The 16046-nt window shown below is 46.1% G+C and overlaps 1 long non-coding RNA gene across 1 annotated transcript; it reads left to right on the top strand.

Annotated features, from left to right (window-relative positions):
- Nucleotides 1-237: 237 nt before the first annotated feature.
- Nucleotides 238-2512, top strand: LOC123399052. The gene is made up of 2 exons (XR_006610310.1): nucleotides 238-402; nucleotides 1102-2512. It is a non-coding gene; the product is annotated as an uncharacterized LOC123399052 (long non-coding RNA).
- Nucleotides 2513-16046: the final 13534 nt, after the last annotated feature.

Below are 16046 nucleotides of genomic sequence, written 5' to 3'. Positions count from 1 at the left end.
ACATACAGATGTATATAAACATAATTTAAAGTATAAGTTCACTTATTTTGTTGTACGTAGTTTAATATTTAAAAAGACAAATATTTAGGAACGGAGGGAGTATATGTTAGGACACCATTTTATGTGAGACTTGTTTTATAGTATAATTCCATATATACGTTTTCTTATGATTGGTATCTCTTTCGCATCCCCTATGTTCAAATCCTGGCTCCTCCCCTGATCCTGGCCCAACAACGGTCCATTTCTACCGCTCCCTCCGACTGCAGTAAAACTGCTTCATTATTCACCACGGCCGCCTCCACTCACCATTCACCACTCACCACTCACCACGCACACGGGAGAAGCGGAAGCTAGGGTTGCCTTGCCTCCCATCCAGATCCAACCGCGGCGGCGCAGATCCAGGTACTCCTCTCGGTTCTCCAGTCCTCACTTTCATTCATTCATGCTTCTTCTATACATAGTTCTTGATGATGGGGAGGTAGGGTAGGGTAGCTAGCATTGCTCGATCTGGCCCTCATTTCCTCTATCAGGTTCGCTACAAATGCTGCTAATGTGCTTAGGTGTAGCCACAGCTAGTGCGTAGTCTGGTTGGTAACGAGGTCCGGCCTGAAGGAAAGCGCCTTGTAGTTTTCTGGTAACCACCACAGCAGTGTATTCGTAGCACTTGAGACTTTTGATTCTTTAATAAGCTGTTTTTCTTTTCTTGCTCAGGAACCATCTAACGATCTTGAGTGTTGATTGTGTATCTAGTGGTAAGTTGCGTGCAGTTTTGGTCCAGAAATGTGGAACCCCATGTTTAGTAATTTCTGATGCTATTTCCTCGTAGAAATGGAAATATCTCAGACCAAGGAGGAATACTAAATATGTTCTTTTATAGGCATGAACACATATGTTTGAACTGCCGCTTCTCTGTTAATTCAGGCACCGACGGGGACCGACAGAAAAATGTGCACTCATTGTTTTTTTTGGTGTGTGTGTGTGTGTGGGGGGGGGGGGGGGGGGTTTGCTAATGTTTGAATTTTGGGGTTCATATGGCATTTACAGACGTACTTCATTGTTTCCCACTTTCATATCATCTATTTTTTCCCTCTTTTGATGCAGATAAGTTCAGATGCTAGATTGGTTCAAACTAGATATAAAGCCCCGGCAGGGGATGTCCACATGTGTACTACCTGATGAGCTGGTGGTGGACATCCTGTCTCGACTGCCGCTGAAGTCCTTGTGCCGCTTCAAATGTGTCTGCAAGTCTTGGCTTGCCTTCTCATCTCATCCATACTACCGGCAAAAGCTCCCAAGAACTCCCAATGGTCTCTTGTACAGGAAACGTGAGCATGGCAGACTTCCCTGGTCTCTTGGCACTGCCATCCATCTTGCCAGACTGTCCTCAAGTGACAAGAAAATTGACACAGCACTTAGCTTTGTGCCATGTTACAAGTACCCGATACAGCTTCAGGATTGCTCCAATGGCTTACTTCTTTGTTACCAGGGAGGTTGGCGTGAAGAAATTTCCAACGCTATTGTGTGCAATCCGGCAAGTCAAGAGTGGATGGCGCTTCCAGATACTGAACCTGGGCCAACCATCTCTACTAATCAATTCGTTTTGTGTTTTGATCCATTATGGTCTCAACACTTCTATGTCTTCAAATTTCAGTCAAGCATGGTCCTGGACCCTCATGTTGGAACCTCCACTGAAGTTAAGGTATTTTTCTCCGAGGACTCCACATGGTCTAGTTGTCTTTGGGAACTAGGGATGCATTTGTTGGTGATTCACTCTTCATAAACGGGGTGTTGTATGTGAAGCACTTGTTCGCCCATAAAATTCTGGCGCTAGACGCACCTGACACATGCACACAGTGGCTCAACCATAGGATCATTCAGCTGCCAGGAATTCCTTATAGGCCAGATATGTTTTCCTGTTGTAATGGGTTTATTGGCCAGTCCTCAGGCGTCTTACGCTATGTGAAACAAGAACTAGACGGCTGTGCGATACGGATTTGGAGTTTGGAAGGCCCTGACGGGTGGGTAGTGAAACACCGCCTAAGTATGGTCGATGTATTTGGGAGGGACATGTTGCTCCGCACTGACAGCGAAGGATATTGGTGTTTCGATTATGACATCATGGCTGTTGACCTGGAGAGGGAACTGGTTATCCTTGATGACAAAATTGCTGATAAGATCATCTCAGTTAGCATGAGGACTGGAAAAGGCTCACAGTTTCAAAAGATTCCAAGAAGGTTCACTGAACTATACCGCAGTCTATTCCATGTGCCATACTACGGCAAGGTTCCAGCTTTAGGGCGTTAGGGGTCTGAGGATGAATTATGCCATGCTGTATGTATCTGCTATCAGTTCATTAGTTTGTTGTAAGCATCTTTTGTGCATTAGGTGCACCCAACTAGTGTGATGTAATGTACTAGATTGTTGGCTGTGTGTGCCGTTCCTGTAATGGTATGTAGTACTTGTCTTTTCGACCGGTGGACTATTATCAAACTATGCTCGCTTACTTTGGAAAGCTGCAGAGTTAGTACTACTGGTACTGATGTGATGAACGTGTGTGAAACTACTTGCTCACCTGGCACCTGCATATATTCAGACATGGATACACATGCAGATCTGTAAGGGCATTTCAGTAGGAACCACTGCTGAAGCTGTGACTGTTTCAATGCTGATCATCTGCAGCTGACCATGTACAGAATGTCTTGTTTAGGTGTGTGTATCGTCTGCAATCCATATTTGCCTTGTTGTCCAGAATAATGTAGGTGAATCAGGCTGTAGAAATGGGTTTGAGACTGACTTCCTTTTTGTTCCAGAATGTAGATGTAGGAGAATCAGGCTTGCTTTCTTCTTGTTAGCTTCTTTATGCCTTCCGTTCCTTTGGCCAATGAACTTTTTGTAGGTTCTTCGCCCTTTCCCTCGCTGTAGATTTCTTCTGAATCTCTGTCTGTTTATTAAACATATTAGCATGAGCTGTTCTAATTTCTGTAACAGTTGCCTTCGGCTGTTCTCAATCCCGGTGCTCTTAAATGTTGCCGTAGTACACGATCTATATACTTAGCAGAAGAGACCCGTAACCGCATTGACGGCATCTGTGATGCACATGTTGTACAAGTTCATCCTTAGAATGAACCTCTCATTGGTGGCATGTGTGATGCACATGCTGTACTAGTTCATCCTCAGAATGAACCTCTCGTGCCAAATCGCGAAGAAGACGAGGATTAGTTGGAGATCCTCATTTGGATTCACTGATAGCCCGTGCCTTGTATGCTGAAAGCAGGCTTCTCCTTGACCATCTAAAATTAGTCATACTGCAATATAGTGTAACTTGACGCGAAGAACAACACACTAATTGGAACAATCTATCAGTGATCCAAATTCTATCTTGGATAGCCAACCAAGCAAAGAATTTAGCCTTTAGTGGCCCCTAAGCCCTTCAAATCATATGGTCCATGGAAGGGAGGATCAAGCCTAGGAATTGAGCCTTGTAAACGGAGGCCGCTGAATAAGGTCCGCTCGTCATGTGCTTCCACACAATGGTATCTTCGACGAGTTCATCAAGACGGACATCATTCACAAGCGCCCATAGAGTGAAGAATTGTCGTATGTGTTTCAGCGAAGACGACCGTGGATGTGTTGATCTTGAGGACACACACATTATTTTTGAGGGCCTCACACACCTTCCATTTCTTCCTAGAGAAGGCCTCAAAGACAAGTGGAGAAACTCCCTGGGCCTGCACCCACAGAGCCAAGGCGTGTCCCAAAAAGGCGTTTTTGGCACCATTCCCCATGGTGATGGTCGTAGACGCATAGAAGAAGTTAAGGTCCTCCTCGTCACAAGGAGTTCTCAATCCATCACACAACTTGTGACGAGGAGGACCCTGTTGGAATTATGCCCTAGAGGCAATAATAAATATAGTTATTATTATAATTCCTGTATCAAGATAATCGTTTATTATCCATGCTATAATTGTATTGAATGAAGACTCATTTACATGTGTGGATACATAGACAAAACACTGTCCCTAGCAAGCCTCTAGTTGGCTAGCCAGTTGATCAACGATAGTCAGTGTCTTCTGATTATGAACAAGGTGTTGTTGCTTGATAACTGGATCACGTCATTAGGAGAATCACGTGATGGACTAGACCAAAACTAATAGTCGTAACATGTTGATCGTGTCATTTTATTGCTACTGTTTTCTGCGTGTCAAGTATTTATTCCTATGACCATGAGATCATATAACTTACTAACACCGGAGGAATACTTTGTGTGTATCAAACGTCGCAACGTAACTGGGTGACTATAAAGATGCTCTACAGGTATCTCCGAAGGTGTTCGTTAAGTTAGTATGGATCGAGACTGAGAATTGTCACTCCGTGTGACGGAGAGGTATCTCGGGGCCCACTCGGTAATACAACATCACACACAAGCCTTGCAAGCAATGTGACTTAGTGTAAGTTGCGGGATCTTGTATTACGGAACGAGTAAAGAGACTTGCCGGTAAACGAGATTGAAATAGGTATGCGGATACTGACGATCGAATCTCGGGCAAGTAACATACCGAAGGACAAAGGGAATGACATACGGGATTATATGAATCCTTGGCACTGAGGTTCAAACGATAAGATCTTCGTAGAATATGTAGGATCCAATATGGGCATCCAGGTCCCGCTATTGGATATTGACCGAGGAGTCTCTCGGGTCATGTCTACATAGTTCTCGAACCCGCAGGGTCTGCACACTTAAGGTTCGACGTTGTTTTATGCGTATTTGAGTTATATGGTTGGTTACCGAATGTTGTTCGGAGTCCCGGATGAGATCATGGACGTCACGAGGGTTTCCGGAATGGTCCGGAAACGAAGATTGATATATAGGATGACCTCATTTGATTACCGGAGGGTTTTCGGAGTTACCGGGAATGTACCGGGAATGACGAATGGGTTCCGGGAGTTCACCGGGGGGGGGGGGGGGGGGGGAGGGCACCCACCCCGGGGAAGCCCATAGGTGTTTGGGGTGCCGCACCAGCCCTTAGTGGGCTGGTGGGACAGCCCAAGAGAGGCCTATGCGCATTGGGAAGAAAATCAAAGAGGAAAAAAAAAGGAGGAGGTGGGAAAGGGAAGAAGGACTCCACCTTCCAAACCAAGTAGGACTCGGTTTGGGAGGGGAATCCTTCCCCCCTTGACTCGGCCGACCCCTTGGGGGTTCTTGGACCCCAAGGCAAGGCTCCCCCCTCCCTCTCCTATATATAGTGGGGTTTTAGGGCTAATTTGAGACAACTTTGCCACGGCAGCCCGACCACATATCTCCACGGTTTTACCTCTAGATCGCGTTTCTGCGGAGCTCGGGCGGAGCCCTGCTGAGACAAGATCATCACCAACCTCCGGAGCGCCGTCACGCTGCCGGATAACTCTTCTACCTCTCCGTCTCTCTTGCTGGATCAAGAAGGCCGAGATCATCATCGAGCTGTACGTGTGCTGAACGCGGAGGTGCCGTCCGTTCGGCACTAGATCGTGGGACTGATCGGGGGATGGTTCGCGGGGCGTATCGAGGGACATGAGGACGTTCCACTACATCAATCGCGTTCACTAACGCTTCTGCTGTACGGTCTGCAAGGGTACGTAGATCACACATCCCCTCTCGTAGATGGACATCACCATGATAGGTCTTCGTGCGCGTAGGAAATTTTTTGCTTCCCATGCGACGTTCCCCAACAGTGGCATCATGAGCTAGGTTCATGCGTAGATGTCTTATCGAGTAGAACACAAAAGTTTTTGTGGGTGGAGATGTGCGTTTTGCTGCCCTCCTTAGTCTTTTCTTGATTCCGCGGTATTGTTGGATCGAAGCGGCTCGGACCGACATTACTCGTACGCTTACGAGAGACTGGTTTCATCGCTACGAGTAACTCCGTTGCTCAAAGATGACTGGCGGGTGTCAGTTTCTCCAACTTTAGTTGAATCGGATTTGACCAAGGAGGTCCTTGGATGAGGTTAAATAGCAACTCATATATCTCCGTTGTGGTGTTTGCGTAAGTAAGATGCGATCCTACTAGATACCCATGGTCACCACGTAAAACATGCAACAACAAAATTAGAGGACGTCTAACTTGTTTTTGCAGGGTATGCTTGTGATGTGATATGGCCAAACGATGTGATGTGATATATTGGATGTATGAGATGATCATGTTGTAATAGAAAATATCGACTTGCACGTCGATGATACGGCAACCGGCAGGAGCCATAGGGTTGTCTTTATAACTAACGTTTGTGCTTGTAGATGCGTTTACTATTTTGCTAGGATGTAGCTTTAGTAGTAATAGCATGAGTAGCACGACAACCCCGATGGCGACACGTTGATGGAGATCATGGTGTGGCGCCGGTGACAAGAAGATCGTGCCGGTGCTTTGGTGATGGAGATCAAGGAGCACGTGATGATGGCCATATCATGTCACTTATGAATTGCGTGTGATGTTAATCCTTTTATGCACCTTGTTTTGCTTAGAATGACGGTAGCATTATGAGGTGATCTCTCACTAAAATTTCAAGATGAAATTGTGTTCTCCCTGACTGTGCACCGTTGCTACAGTTCGTCGTTTCGAGAAACCACGTGATGATCGGGTATGATAGACTCAACGCTCACATACAACGGGTGCAAAACAGTTGCGCACGCGGAACACTCGGGTTAAGCTTGAAGAGCCTAGCATGTGCAGACATGGCCTCGGAACACATGAGACCGAAAGGTCGATCATGAATCATATAGATGATATGATTAGCATAGGGATGCTTACCACTGAAACTATACTCAACTCACGTGATGATCGGACTTGAGCTAGTGTAAGTGGATCATGAACCACTCAAATGACTAGAGAGATGTACTTTTTGAGTGGGAGTTTAGCGAATAATTTGATTAAGTTAAACTCTAATTATCTTGAACATAGTCTAAAGTCCACTTTGAATATATTTGTGTTGTAGATCATGGCTCACGCGACAGTCATCCTGAATTTTAATACGTTCCTAGAGAAAGCTAAGTTGAAAGATGATGGAAGCAACTTTGTAGGCTGGGCTCGTAATCTTAAGTTAATCTTACAAGCTGGGAAGAAGGATTATGTCCTTAATGCTGCGCTAGGAGATGAACCACCCGCTACGGCTGATCAGGATGTTAAGAACGCTTGGTTAGCACGTAAGGAGGACTACTCAATAGTTCAATGTGCAGTCTTGTATGGCTTAGAACCGGGACTTCACCGTCGCTTTGAGCGTCATGGAGCATTTGAGATGTTCCAGGAGTTGAAGTTTATCTTTCAGAAGAACGCCCGGATTGAGAGGTATGAGACCTCCGATAAATTCTATGCTTGCAAGATGGAGGAGAACTCGTCTGTCAGTGAACATGTGCTCAAAATGTCTGGGTACTCAAACCGTCTAGCTGAGCTGAGGATTGAACTCCCGCAAGAAGCTATCACTGACAGAATCCTTCAATCACTGCCGCCAAGCTATAAAGGCTTTGTGTTGAACTACAACATGCAAGGGATGAACAAGTCTCCCGGCGAGTTGTTTGCGATGCTGAAAGTCGCAGAGTCTGAACTCCGTAAAGAGCATCAAGTGTTGATGGTGAATAAAACCACTAGTCTCGAGAGAAACGGCAAAGGCAAGAAGGGTAATTCGAAGAAGAGCGGCAAGCCTATTGCCAATCTGACGAAGAAACCCAAAGCTGGACCTAAGCCTGAAACAGAGTGTTACTATTGCAAGGGTATGAGTCACTGGAAGCGCAATTGCCCCAAGTATCTGGCTGATAAGAAGGCGGCCAAAGAAAAATCAGGTATATTTGATATACATGTTATTGATGTGTACTTAACCGGCTCTCGTAGTAGTGCCTGGGTATTCGATACCGCTTCTGTTGCTCATATTTGCAACTCGAAACAGGAACTGCGGAATAGACGAAGGCTGGCGAAAGATGAAGTGACGATGCGCGTGGGAAATGGTTCCAAGGTTGATGCAATCGCCGTCGGCACAGTCTCACTTCAGTTACCGTCAGGATTAGTTATGAACTTAAATCATTGTTATTTAGTGCCTGCGTTGAGCATGAACGTTATATCTGGATCTTGTTTATTGCGAGACGGTTACTCTTTTAAGTCAGAGAATAATGGTTGTTCTATTTCTATGAGTAACATCTTTTATGGTCATGCACCCAATGTGAGAGGATTGTTCATATTGAATCTTGCTAGTGATACACACATACATAACATTGAGACCAAAAGAGTTAGAGTTAACAATGATAGCGCCATATTTTTGTGGCACTGCCGCTTAGGTCATATTAGTGCATAGCGCATGAAGAAACTCCATGCCGATGGACTTTTGGAGTCACTTGACTTTGATTCACTTGACACGTGCGAACCATGCCTCATGGGCAAGATGACTAAAACTCCGTTCTCCGGAACAATGGAGCGTGCAAGTGACTTGTTGGAAATCATACATACCGATGTGTGTGGTCCGATGAGCGTAGAAGCACGCGGCGGATATCGCTATTTTCTCACCTTCACTGACGATTTGAGTAGATATGGTTATGTCTACTTAATGAAGCACAAGTCTGAAACATTTGAAAAGTTCAAGCAATTTCAGAGTGAAGTTGAAAACCATCGTAACAAGAAGATCAAGTTCCTACGGTCTGATCGTGGGGGTGAATATCTGAGTTTCGAGTTTGGTGCTCACTTAAGACAATGTGGAATTGTTTCACAGTTGACACCGCCTGGAACACCACAGCGTAATGGTGTGTCCGAACGTCGTAATCGTACTTTATTAGAGATGGTGCGATCTATGATGTCTCTACCGATTTGCCACTATCATTTTGGGGTTATTTATTAGACACAGCTGCATTCACTTTAAATAGGGCACCATCAAAATCCGTTGAGACGACACCATACGAACTGTGGTTTGGCAAAAGGCCAAAGTTGTCGTTTCTTAAAGTTTGGGGATGTGATGCTTATGTCAAAAAGCTTCAGCCTGAAAAGCTGGAACCCAAAGCGAAAAAGTGCATCTTCATAGGTTACCCAAAAGAGACAGTTGGGTACACCTTCTATCTCAAATCTGAGGGCAAAGTGTTTGTTGCTAAAAACGGAGCTTTTCTCGAGAAGGAGTTTCTCTCGAGAGAATTGAGTGAGAGGAAGATAGAACTTGACGAGGTTGTCGAACCTCTCATCCCTCTGGATGGTGGCGCAGGGCAAGGGGAAACCTCTGTCGTTGCGACGCCGGTTGAGGAGGAAGTTAATGATGATGATCATGAAACTCCGGTTCAAGTTTTTGTCGAACCACGCAGGTCGACGAGACCACGTGCTGCTCCAGAGTGGTATGGCAATCCCGTCTTATCGATCATGTTGTTAGACAACAATGAACCTGCAAATTATGAAGAAGCGATGGTGGGCCCAGATTCCAACAGATGGCTAGAAGCCATGAAGTCCGAGATAGGATCCATGTATGAGAACAAAGTGTGGACTTTGGAAGTACTGCCTGAGGGCCGCAAGGCTATTCAGAACAAATGGATCTTTAAGAGGAAGACGGACGCTGACGACAATGTGACCATTTATAAAGCTCGACTTGTGGCAAAGGGTTTTTCACAAGTTCAAGGAGTTGACTACGATGAGACATTCTCACCCGTAGCGATGCTTAAGTCCGTCAGAGTCATGTTAGCAATAGCTGCATTTTTCGATTATGAAATCTGGCAGATGGATGTCAAAACGGCGTTCCTTAACAGTTTCCTTAAGGAAGAGTTGTATATGATGCAACCCGAAGGTTTTGTCGATCCTAAGAATGCTAACAAGGTATGCAAGCTCCAGCGATCCATTTATGGACTGGTGCAAGCATCTCGGAGTTGGAACAAACGCTTTGATGAGGTGATCAAAGCATTTGGGTTTATACAAGTGGTTGGAGAATCTTGTATTTACAAGAAAGTGAGTGGGAGCTCTATGGCGTTTCTAATATTATATGTGGATGACATATTGCTGATTGGAAACAACGTAGAGTTTTTGGAGAGCATAAAGGATTACTTGAATAAAAGTTTCTCTATGAAGGACCTAGGAGAAGCTGCTTACATTCTAGGCATTAAGATCTACATGGATAGATCGAAACGCCTGATAGGACTTTCGCAAAGCACATACCTTGATAAAGTTTTGAAGAGGTTCAAAATGGAACAGTCCAAGAAAGGGTTCTTGCCGGTTTTACAAGGTACGAGATTGAGTAAGACTCAGTGCCCAGCAACTGATGAAGATAGAGAGCATATGCGCTCCGTCCCCTATGCTTCAGCCATAGGTTCTATCATGTATGCAATGCTGTGCACTAGACCGGATGTTAGCCTGGCCATAAGTATGAAAAGTAGGTTCCAGAGTAATCCAGGAGTGGATCACTGGACGGCGGTCAAGAATATCCTGAAGTACCTGAAAAGGACTAAGGAGATGTTTCTCGTGTATGGAGGTGACGAAGGGCTCGCCGTAAAAGGTTACGTCGATGCAAGGTTTGACACAGATCCGGACGACTCTAAGTCGCAAACCGGATACGTATTTATTCTTAATGGGGGTGCGGTAAGCTGGAGCAGTTCCAAGCAAAGCGTCGTAGCAGATTCTACATGTGAAGCGGAGTACATGGCTGCCTCGGAGGCGGCTAAGGAGGGTGTCTGGATGAAGCAATTCATGACGGATCTTGGAGTGGTGCCAAGCGCACTGAATCCAATAACCTTGTTCTGTGACAACACGGGTGCCATTGCCCTAGCAAGGGAACCACGGTTTCACAAGAAGTCCAGACACATCAAACGATGATTCAACCTCATCCGCGACTACGTCGAAGGGGAGGACGTAAATATATGCAAAGTGCACACGGATCTGAATGTAGCAGACCCCTGACTAAACATCTTCCACGGGCAAAACATCATCAACACCAGAACTGTATGGGTGTTAGATTTATTACAATGTAATTCGCTTGATGATGTGAGGGCTAGATTATTGACTCTAGTGCAAGTGGGAGACTGTTGGAATTATGCCCTAGAGGCAATAATAAATATAGTTATTATTATAATTCCTGTATCAAGATAATCGTTTATTATCCATGCTATAATTGTATTGAATGAAGACTCATTTACATGTGTGGATACATAGACAAAACACTGTCCCTAGCAAGCCTCTAGTTGGCTAGCCAGTTGATCAACGATAGTCAGTGTCTTCTGATGATGAACAAGGTGTTGTTGCTTGATAACTGGATCACGTCATTAGGAGAATCACGTGATGGACTAGACCCAAACTAATAGACGTAGCATGTTGATCGTGTCATTTTATTGCTACTGTTTTCTGCGTGTCAAGTATTTATTCCTATGACCATGAGATCATATAACTTACTAACACCGGAGGAATACTTTGCGTGTATAAAACGTCGCAACGTAACTGGGTGACTATAAAGATGCTCTACAGGTATCTCCGAAGGTGTTCGTTAAGTTAGTATGGATCGAGACTGGGATTTGTCACTCCGTGTGACGGAGAGGTATCTCGGGGCCCACTCGGTAATACAACATCACACACAAGCCTTGCAAGCAATGTGACTTAGTGTAAGTTACGGGATCTTGTATTACGGAACGAGTAAAGAGACTTGCCGGTAAACGAGATTGAAATAGGTATGCGGATACTGACGATCGAATCTCGGGCAAGTAACATACCGAAGGACAAAGGGAATGACATACGGGATTATATGAATCCTTGGCACTGAGGTTCAAACGATAAGATCTTCGTAGAATATGTAGGATCCAATATGGGCATCCAGGTCCCGCTATTGGATATTGACCGAGGAGTCTCTCGGGTCATGTCTACATAGTTCTCGAACCCGCAGGGTCTGCACACTTAAGGTTCGACGTTGTTTTATGCGTATTTGAGTTATATGGTTGGTTACCGAATGTTGTTCGAAGTCCCGGATGAGATCACGGACGTCACGAGGGTTTCCGGAATGGTCCAGAAACGAAGATTGATATATAGGATGACCTCATTTGATTACCGGAAGGTTTTCGGAGTTACCGGGAATGTACCGGGAATGACGAATGGGTTCCGGGAGTTCACCGGGGGGGGGGGGGGGCACCCACCCCGTGGAAGCCCATAGGTGTTTGGGGTGCCGCACCAGCCCTTAGTGGGCTGGTGGGACAGCCCAAGAGAGGCCTATGCGCATTGGGAAGAAAATCAAAGAGAGCCCTCACGCTGCCGGATAACTCTTCTACCTCTCCGTCTCTCTTGCTGGATCAAGAAGGCCGAGATCATCATCGAGCTGTACGTGTGCTGAACGCGGAGGTGCCGTCCGTTCGGCACTAGATCGTGGGACTGATCGCGGGACGGTTCGCGGGGCGGATCGAGGGACGTGAGGACGTTCCACTACATCAACCGCGTTCACTAACGCTTCTGCTGTACGGTCTGCAAGGGTACGTAGATCACACATCCCCTCTCGTAGATGGACATCACCATGATAGGTCTTCGTGCGCGTAGGAAATTTTTTGTTTCCCATGCGACGTTCCCCAACAGACCCCGACCAAAGGAAGGCACACCCAAGTTTGTTGATATTGTGAAGAATGCCTAACGGTATGAGCAATGGTGTGATGAAGTAGACCACTTGCAAGGTGATGACGGACCTAACAAGAGCCGTGCGTTCAATGTTGGTGATATTTTGGCCTTCATAGGTAACCAACTTGGTCGCAATTTTGTCATCAAGAAATTGCAAGTCCACTTTTTTAGCTGCCAGACGGACAATGGAAGACCCAAGTATCTAAGGAGGAAGGACGTCCTATTGCCGGTAAGCTTTGCATAATGTGTTACATGTTTAGGTGATTGCATCTACCGGCCACAACCGAGCTCTTGTGAAAGTTGGTGCATAGCCGAGTAACTTTCCCGAATCCGCGCAAGATGACAAAGAGGTTGTCAATATCTTTTTTTATTGGAGCCATGAAGACAGCCGCATTGTCTCCATATAGTGATGTTCGTATCTTGACCCCTTTTCCATGAATTTTATGAAGTAGCCCTTTTTGTGTTGCCAGCCCGAGCAGTTGTTGGAGTGTGTCAATAGTGATGGCAAAGAGGAGCAGTGATAGGGGGTCCGCTTGCCTAAGGCCCCTACCGTGCTTGTGCTTGATAGGCCGGCCAGTCACACCATTCAACATTATTGTCACGCCCAAGATGCGACCCTATCCTCAATTTGGCACGAAGGCCTCGTCAGGGATAGAAGCGCATCTCGTCGTGTCGCAAGAGTGGATATCGTTACAAGTACATGTACTGAAAAGAAGAGGTATATAACAGAGTTGGCTTACACTCGCCACAAGCTACATCAGAGTCACATCAGTACATTACATATTCATCAAGAGGAAGAGCAGGGTCCGACTACGGACGAAAACAAACGAGAAAATAAGAACGACGTCCATCCTTGCTATCCCAGGCTGTCGGCCTGGAACCCATCCTAGATCGATGAAGAAGAAGAAGAAGAAGCAACTCCAAATGCACAATCAACGTGCTCGCGTCAAGTAACCTTTCCTGTACCTGCAACTGGTGTTGTAGTAATCTGTGAGCCACACGGGACTCAGCAATCTCATTTCCAAAGGTATCAAGACTAGCAAAGCTTAATGGGTGAGGTATGGTTAAGTGGTGAGGTTGCAGCAGCGGCTAAGCATATATTTGGTGGCTAAACTTACGAGTACCAGAAATAAGAGGGGGAAGATCTATGCATAGCGGACGTGAACTACTGATGATCAAATGAATGATCCTGAACACCTACCTACGTCAGACATAACCCCACCGTGTCCTCGATCGGAGAAGGAACTCACGAAAGAGATAGTCACGGTTACGCACACATTTGGCAAGTTTTAATTAAGTTAACTTCAAGTTATCTAGAACCAGTGTTAAACAAGGTTTCCACGTTGCCACATAACCGCGGGCACGACTTTCCGAAAGATTTAACCCTGCAGGGGTGCTCCAACTAGTCCATCACAAATTACCACAAGCCGCATAGAAATCCTCAATCACGACACTCGCGATCTCGTCGGATTCCTTAGTGGAAAACCTCAACTCTGAGATTACCCAAAGCATCACCGGAATCCCGATGCACAAGATATCTCGTCAAAGGTAAAACTAATCCAGCAAGGCCGCCCGGCTTGTCGACGATCCCGATAGGAGCCGCGTATCTCGTTCTCAGGACACGACGGATAAGCACAGCGTACGGTGGCCTGATAGAAATCCCCCGAGTTGCCCCGGGTTGGCCCCACAAACGGCTCTAGTTTTGGACGAGCACCAACAGCACTGGCCCCCCTGTATTATGTGAAATTACTCCTCGGGTTCATGACGCCCTATGCTTTCAGTATTAACAAGTTATTATGTTGGGCAAATATAGTACCAATGTTGGGCCTTGCCAGACCAGCTTCAATCTAAAACGAATTATCAAGGGGGTCCCCATAACAACCCCGATCGTGTTAGGAGCGCTCATTATGGAACATAACACCGGTAGCCGAAACTAAGGGGGCAAAGGTGGAACAAAACACCAGGCTAGAAAGGCCAAGCCTTCCACCTTTTACCAAGTATATATGACAAGGGACCCATGTTTTCACATGGAAGCAACCACACCTGCAACTAGCAACGCTAACAACACGGTTAAGCAAGCAGTAACATAGCCAATCAATGGTTTGCTAGGTCGAACAGGTTGAAGGTAATCATGGCATAGTTGAGAGGCTGATATTTAACATGTGGTAGGCAACGAGACATAATCGATAGCATCGAAAATAACTAGCATGGCAATGATAGTAATGTTATCTAGGGAAATGGTCATCTTGCCTGAGATCCCGCTTGGAAGAAGAACAACTCGGTGAAGCAGACGAACCAACGTGGACGAACGGGTCCTCACATTCCGACACGCTTGCGGAACTCTATCGAGACGGAGCAAGCCGGAAACAAACATCATCACAAATATTCACCACAACAAAGCAAGACATGATGCATACCCTAATATGATGCATGATCAGTTCAATGATGCAGGCATGGCATGGCAATCCACCTCACGCAAACACTACACATTAAGTGAAGCTCGATATGCAACGGGTTGCATACCGACGGAACTCCACGTTTGATTATTTAATTCACTCCCGATTATTTACACGGCAATATTAACTCGTTGTTAACATGGCAAGGGGTGAAGCAGTGATCCTACATGGCATCCTCGACGGTTTAACTCGCGGAACATAGAACGGAGCTATGGCACAAGAGGCATGCAACACAAGATTTATATGCCATGAATGCGTCTGCATGCAAGTTCAAACATCACGGGCAAGAAGAGAAAGAAATAGGTGTCGCCACGGCGAACAAGAGGGAACCATGGCGGCAAGACGGAAACGATGCCACGACAACGTTCCTATCCCGAAACTCAACGGGATATCGGTGCCAACGAACTGGAAGCGTGTGCGGGAACGCTAAATAAAGATGGGGTGATCCCGCTTCTAGGTTCCCATGTGTTGAGGGCGCGACGGAAGAGAGACAACGTGCAGCGGGCAAACATATTTGGCGCAAACATACTATACATCTCATACATCACATTTGCATTCGGTACACGACAACGTCTCATCGGTATACCTTCGAAGCGTGCATACAGAGGGGTTCGGTTTGGTGAAGGAGAACAACGGTCGTCGTGGTCGTAGTTGTCGTCGTGGAAGTAGTCGTACTCGGGTCACGTCGACGGTAGTCGTTCTCTTGTGGTCGGTGCACGGTCTTCGGCGTCGGTTACGGTCTTCACCTCGGAAGTCGATCACGTCTTCGTCGATGTCGAGGAAGTCGAACTCGTTTCCGGGATCGTCGAGGATGTCGTGGTACACGTGAACTTGTCGACTCCAAGGCGGCGGGGATGGTCTATGCGGCGACGGCAACATAAGCAAGCAACAACTATCTACCTCGGCACTAGCAGCAGCTAAGCTCGGCACAAGCAGCTACAACCTAGCATCTAACAGCAAAAACTACTAGTACAAGCTATAGCAACTACAGCTAGCAGCAAGCAAGCATCTACAGCAGCAGCAACAA

The sequence above is a fragment of the Hordeum vulgare genome, chromosome 5H (assembly GCF_904849725.1).
Source record: "Hordeum vulgare subsp. vulgare chromosome 5H, MorexV3_pseudomolecules_assembly, whole genome shotgun sequence".
Lineage (NCBI taxonomy): Eukaryota > Viridiplantae > Streptophyta > Magnoliopsida > Poales > Poaceae > Hordeum > Hordeum vulgare.
This window is presented reverse-complemented; position numbering and strand designations above follow the sequence as displayed.